This window comes from Malurus melanocephalus, unplaced genomic scaffold, assembly GCF_030028575.1.
Source record: "Malurus melanocephalus ecotype Western Australia unplaced genomic scaffold, MMel_1.1 scaffold_1579, whole genome shotgun sequence".
NCBI lineage: Eukaryota > Metazoa > Chordata > Aves > Passeriformes > Maluridae > Malurus > Malurus melanocephalus.
The window spans coordinates 1-7,581 of record NW_026624811.1 but is presented as its reverse complement, the minus strand read 5'-3'; the positions used below and the strand labels follow the sequence as shown (position 1 = coordinate 7,581).

The following is a 7,581-nucleotide window of genomic DNA, read 5'->3' as shown; positions in this document are numbered from 1 at the left end:
CGCTCGCGGCCGCAGCGCGACAGCCACGGGAACGCGCCCTCGTGGCGGCCGCTCCGGTTCCGCTCCAGGCGCGAGAAGAAGAAGGAGAGGAAACGCTCGTCTGTGTGCGGGGAGCAACGGGGTAATGGGGACGGGAATGGGGACTGCATTCGGGGATTTATGGGATGGGATCATGGGATTTATGGGATTAGATCGTGGAATTTATGGGATTGGATCATGGAATTTATGGGATTGGATTTGTGGGATTGGGTCATGGGATTTATGGGATCGGATTTGTGGGATTGGGTAATGGGATTTATGGAATGAGATTCCGGGATTTATGGGATGAGATTCCGGGATTTATGGGATTGGATTTAGGGATTTATGGGGTCGGATTTGTGGGATGGAATCATGGGATTTATGGGATTTATGGGATCGGATTTCTGGGACTGGGTCATGGGATTTATGGGATCGGATTTGTGGGATTGGGTCATGGGATTTGTGGAATGAGATTCCGGGATTTATGGGATGAGGTTCCGGGATTTATAGAATCGGATTCAGGGATTTATGGAACTGGATTCAGGAATTTGGGGATCGGATTCAGGGATTTATGGGATTTATGGGGTGGGATTTGTAGGATTTAGGGGATGGGATTTATGGGATCGGATTCAGGGATTTTTGGGATTGGATTCACTGATTTAGCGGATGCGATTCAGGGATTTATGGGATTGGATTCAGAGATTGGATTCAGGGATTTTTGGGATTGGATTCACTGATTTATGGGATGCGATTCAGGGATTTATGGGATTGGATTCAGGGATTTATGGGATTGCATTCAGGGATTTATGGGGTCGGATTTGTGGGATTGGATCATGGGATTTATGGGATCGGATTGAGGGATTTATGGGATGAGATCCCGGGATTTATGGGATCGGATCATGGGATTTTTGGGATCGGATTCAGGGATTGGCACTCAGGATTTATGGGATTGGATTCAGGGATTTATGGGATTTATGGGGGTGGGATTTGTGGGACTGGATTCAGGGACTTAAGGAACTGGATTCAGGGATTTATGGGATTGGATTCAGGGATTTATGGGATCAGATTCAGGGATTTACTGGATCAGATTTAGGGATTGGATTCAGGGATTTGTGGGATTGGATCATGGGATTTATGGGATTGCATTCAGGAATTTATGGGATGAGATGGAGGGATTGGATCATGGGATTTATGGGATCAGATTTAAGAATTGGATTTAAGGATTTATGGGATGAGATTTGTGGGATTGGATCCAGGGATTTATGGGATTGGATTCGGGGATTTATGGGATCTGATTCAGGGATTTAGGGATCGGATTCAAGCATTGACTCCCGGGATTAATGGGATTTTAGGGATTGGATTGAAGGTTTTACGGGATCAGATTAAGGGATTTATGGGATCGGATTCAGGGATTGGCTCCAAGGATTTATGGGATTGGGTTCAGGGATTTATGGGATGAGATCCCGGAATTTATGGGATCGGATTGAGGGATTTATGGGATGGGATTCAGAGATTTCTGGGATTGGATTCAGGGATGGGATTGAGGGATTTGTGGGATTTCTGTGGGGGGTTTGCGCTCGCGGCCGCAGCGCGACAGCCACGGGAACGCGCCCTCGTGGCGGCCGCTCCGGTTCCGCTCCAGGCGCGAGAAGAAGAAGGAGAGGAAACGCTCGTCTGTGTGCGGGGAGCAACGGGGTAATGGGGACGGGAATATGGGAGAGAATCCGGGGGTTTGTGGGATCGGATTTGTGGGATTGGATTTGTGGGATGGGATCATGGGATTTATGGGATCGCATTCAGGGATTTATGGTATGAGATACCGGGATTTATGGGATTGGATCATGGGATTTATGGGATGAGATTCCGGGATTTATAGAATCGGATTGAGGGATTTATGGGGTCGGATTTGTGGGATCGCATCATGGAATTTATGGGATGAGATTTATGGCACTGCATTCAGGGATTTATGGGATTGGATCATGGGATTTATGCGGTTTAAGGGGGTGGAATTTGTGGGACTGGATTCAGGGATTTATGGGATCGGATTCGGGGATTTATGGGATGAGATTTGTGGGATTGGGTCATGGGATTTATGGGATTGGGTTCAGGGATTTATGGGATCAGATCATGGGATTTTTTGGGATCAGATTCAGGGATTTGCCCTCGGGATTTATGGGATGCGATTCAGGGATTTATGGGATCGGATCAGGGGATTTTTGGGATCGGATTCAGGGATTGGCACTCGGGATTTATGGGATTGGATCATGGGATTTATGCGATTTAAGGGGGTGGGATTTGTGGGACTGAATTCAGGGATTTATGGAACTGGATTCAGGAATTTGTGGGATTGGATCATGGGACTTATGGGATTGGATTCAGGGATTTAGGGTTCGGATTCAGGGATTTAATTTACGGATTTATAAGATTTGATTCAGGGATTTATGGGATTTAATGGGTGGAATTTGTGGCATTGGATTGCAGGATTTATGGGATTGGATTTAGGGATCGGCTCCCAGGATTCATGGGATCGGATTCGGGGATTTATGGGATGACATTTGTGGGATTGGATCATGGGATTTATGGGATTGGATCATGGGATTTATGGGATCGGGTCCAGGAATTTATGGGATGAGATCCCGGGATTTATAGAATCGGATTCAGGGATTTATGGAACTGGATTCAGGAATTTAGGGATCGGATTCAAGCGTTGGCTCCCAGGATTAATGGGATTTATGGGGCGGGATTTGTAGGATTTAGGGGATGGGATTTATGGGATCGGATTGAGGGATTTATGGGATTGGGTTCAGGGATCGGATTCAGGGATTTATGGAACTGGATTCAGGAATTTAGGGATCGGATTCAAGCATTGGCTCCTGGGATTAATGGGATTGGATTCAGGGATTAATGGGATCGGATTCAGGGATTTGTGGGATTTATTGGGTGGGATCTGTAGGATTTAGGGGATGGGATTTATGGGATCGGATTCAGGGATTTATGGGATTGGATTCAGGGATCGGCTCCTAGGATTAATGGGATTGGATTGAGGGATTAATGGGATCGTATTTTGGGATTTTTGGGATTGCATTAAGGGATTTATGGGACCAGATTCAGGGATTTAGGGATCGGATTCAGTGGTTTATGGGATGGGTTGAAGGATGGGATCATGGGATTTATGGGATCGGATTCGGGGATTTATGGGATGAGATTTGTGGGATTGGATCGAGGGATTTATGGGATCGGGTCATGGGATTTATGGGATCAGGTCATTGGATTTATGGGATCGGATTTAGGGATTGGCACTCGGGATTTATGGGATAGGATTCAGGGATTTATGGGATCGGATCATGGGATTTATTTAAGGGGGTGGGATTTGTGGGACTGGACTCGGGGATTTATGGAACTGGATTCAGGTTTTTATGGGATTGGATTCAGGGATTTAAGGGATGAGATCCCGGAATTTATGGGATCGGATTCAGGAATTAATGGGATGGGATTCAGGGATTTATGGGATCGGATTTGTGGGACTGGATCATGGGATTTATGGGATGAGATACCGGGATTTATGGGATTGGATTCGGGGATTTATGGAATTGGATTCAGGAATTTATGGGATCGGATTTAAGGGTTGAATTTAAGGATTTCTGGGATGAGATTTGTGGGATTGGATCGAGCGATTTATAAGATTTGATTCAGGGATTTATGGGATTTAAGGGGTGGAATTTGTGGCATTGGATTGCAGGATTTATGGGATTGGTTTAGGGATTGGCTCCCGGGATTTATGGGATCAGATTCGGGGAGTTATGGGATTGGATTGAGGGATTTATGGGATCGGATTGAGGGATTTATGGGATGAGATCCCGGGATTTTATAGAATCGGATTCAGGGATTTATGGAACTGGATTCAGGAATTTAGGGATCGGATTCAAGCACTGGCTCCCGGGATTAATGGGATTGGATTCAGGGATTGGATTCAGGGATTGGATTCGGGAATCTATGAGATTGGATTAACGGATCGGCTCCTGGTATTTATGGCATCAAATTGAGGGATTAATGGGATCGTATTTGGGGATTTATGGGATTGGATTCAGGGATTTATGGGATTGGATTCAGGGATTTAATTTAAGGATTTATGGGATTGGGTTCAAGGGTTTATGGGATGGGATTCAGGGATTTATGGGATGGGTTGAGGGATGGGATCCAGGGATGTATGGGATCGGATTGAGGAATTTATGGGATGAGATCCCGGGATTTATAGGATCGGATTGAGGGATTTATGGGATGAGATTTGTGGGATTGGATCATGGGATTTTTGGGATTGGATCATGGGATTTTTGGGATCGGATTCAGGGATTGGCACTCGGGATTTATGGGATTGGATTCAGGGATTTGGATTTATGGGATCGGATTCAGGGATTTACTGGATCGGATTTATGGGATTGGATCCGGGCATTTATGGGATCGGATTCAGGGATTTATGGGATCGGATTCAGGGATTTATGGAACTGGATTCAGGAATTTAGGGATCGGATTCAAGCATTGGCTCCTGGGATTAATGGGATTGGATTCAGGGANATTTATGGGATCGGATTCAGGGATTTATGGGATCGGATTCAGGGATTTATGGAACTGGATTGAGGGATTTATGGGATGAGAACCCGGGATTTATGGGATCAGATTTGGGGATTTATGGGATCGGATCATGGGATTTTTGGGATCGGATTCAGGGATTTAAGGGATGAGATCCCGGAATTTATGTGATCGGATTCAGGAATTTATGGGATGGATTCAGGGATTTATGGGATCGGATTTGTGGGACTGGATTGAGGGATTTGTGGGATTGGATTCAGGGATTTGTGGGATTGGATCATGGGATTTATGGGATTGGATTCATGGATTATTTAGGGTTCGGATTCAGGGATTTAATATAAGGATTTATGGGATTGGATTCAGGGATTTAGGGGATTTGAGGGGTGGAATTTGTGGCATTGGATTGAGGGATTTTTGGGATTGGATTGCAGGATTTAGGGATTGGATTTAGGGATCAGCTCCCGGGATTTATGGGATGGAATTCAGGGATTAATGGGATTTTATTTGGGGATTTTTGGGATTGGATTGAGGGATTTATAGGATGAGATTTGTGGGATCGTATTCAGGGATTTATGGACTCGGATTCAGGGGTTTATGGGATGGGATTGCCGGATTTGTGGGTTGGGATTGAGGGATTTATGGGATTGCATTCAGGGATTTATGGGATTGGATTGATGGATTTATGGGATTGAATTCAGGCGTTTGTGGGATGAGATTTGTGGGATAGGATCATGGGATTTATGGGATTGGATTCAGAGAATTTTGGGATTGGCTCCCTGGATTTATGGGATTGGACTCCGGCATTTCTGGGATCAGATCATGGGATTTATGGGATCGGATTCAGGGATTTCTGGGATCGGATTCAGGAATTTATGGGATGGGATTTATAGGATCGGATTCAGGGATTTATGGGATTGGATTGGTGGATTTATGGGATCGGATTCAGGGATTTATGGGATGGGATCATGGGATTTATGGGATTTAAGGGGTGGAATTTGTGGGACTGGATTCAGGGATTTCCGGGATCGGATTCAGGGATTTCTGGGATGGGATTCAGGATCAGCTCCTGGGATTTCCGGGATCGGCTTCTGGGATTCAGGTTTTAAATAAAAAATTGTTTTTTAAATTAGAAAATGCATTTCATAATTAAATATTAATGAACGGGGCAGTTAATTAATGAGGTAATGAATATGCAAAGTAGGGGGTCCCCCTTCCCTTCCCAAGGTTTGGTTCCCCCTAATTAGGGATCAGATCCCAATTAATGATGGGATCCTAATTAATGATCAGACAACAATTAATGATGGGATCCTCATTAATGATCAAATCCCAATTAATGATGGCACCTTAATGATCAGAACCCAATTAATTATGGGCATCCAATTAATAATAAAATCCTAATTAGTGATTAAATCCCAATTAATGATGATACCTCAATTAATGATCAAATAGCAATTAAAAATGAGATTATAATGAATGATCATCCCAGTTAATGATGGGATCCCAATTAAACAATTGGATCTAAATTAATGATGGGATCCTAATTAATGACTGGATCCTAATTAATGATTGGGTCCTAATTAATTATTGGATCCTGATTAGTGATCAGGTCCAAATTAATGATGGGATCCCAATTAATGATGGAAACCCAATTAATGATGGGATCCTAATTAATGATGGGATCCCAATTAACAATGGGACCCCAATTAATGAAGGGATCCTAATTAGTGAAGAGATCCCAATTAATAATGGGATCCTAATTAATTAAGAGATCCCAATTAATGATGGGATTCTAATTAATGAAGGGATCCAAATTAATGATGGGACCCCAGTTAATGATGAAAACCAAATTAATGATGGCATCCTCATTAATGATCAAATCCCAATTAATGATAGGACCCTAACTAATGACAGTATCCCAATTAATGACAGTATCCCAATTAATGATGGGATCCTAATTAATGAATATATCCCAATTAATGATGTAATCCTAATTAATGAAGAGATCCCAATTAATAATGGGATCCTAATTAATGAAAATATCTAAATTAATGATGGGAACGCAATTAATGAAGGGATCCTAATTAAAAACGGGATTCTCATTAGCAATCAAATCCCAATTAAGGATGTGACCCCAATTAATGATCGGATCCCAATAAACAATGGGATGGATCCCAATTAACGATCAGCTCCTCATTAACGATCCGACCCCAATTAACGAGGGTCCCTAATTAGCGCTCACCTCTGAAGCAGGTGGTGAAATTCTTCACTTTGGCGTCGTCCAGGAAAAGCTGCGGGAAAACAGGAATTAAAATAAGGGGATTAAACTGGGATTAATTTAGGATTAAACTGGGATTTTAACTGGGATTAATTTGGGATCTGGCTGGGATTCAACTGGGATTAATCTGGGAATTGGGATTCATTTGGGATGTGAGTGGGATTCATTTGGGATCCAACATTTGGGATCCGTTTGGGATCTCTCCGGGATCTGCTCCTTCCCCTCCTCTGTGCCCAGGACCCGCCCAGCCCACATTCCCCTATAGAAAACCCTGTAAACACCCCCTATAGAAACCCTATAGAAACCCTATAGAAACCCTATAGGCCCACAGCCCGCATTGATCCCCTATAGACATCCCTGCCCCCACAGACCCCTACAGATCCCCTGTAGGAACCCTATAGACCCACAATCTGCACTGATCCCCTACAGACACCCCTGCACCTATAGAACCCACAACCCCTACAGATCCCCTACAAAAACCCTACAGATCCCCTATAGAAACCCTGCAGACACACAACCTGCAGCGATCCCCTATGGACACCCCCCATAGAACCCACAACCCCTATAAATCCCCTATAGATCCCCTATAGAATGCTTACAGAATCCCCAATATCCCAGCTCACCTGTCCCTGATGATCCACATAATATAAAACCCCCATAAATCCCCCATAAATCCCCTATAAATCCCCTATAAACGCTCC

General features: G+C 43.9%; 1 long non-coding RNA gene across 1 annotated transcript; it reads right to left on the bottom strand.

Moving 5' to 3' along the window:
- Positions 1-1,470: 1,470 nt before the first annotated feature.
- Positions 1,471-7,518, bottom strand: LOC130587150 (uncharacterized). Its single transcript, XR_008966758.1, has 3 exons — positions 7,504-7,518; positions 6,845-6,893; positions 1,471-1,692 (listed from the first exon to the last, which is right to left on the bottom strand). It is a non-coding gene; the product is annotated as an uncharacterized LOC130587150 (long non-coding RNA).
- Positions 7,519-7,581: the final 63 nt, after the last annotated feature.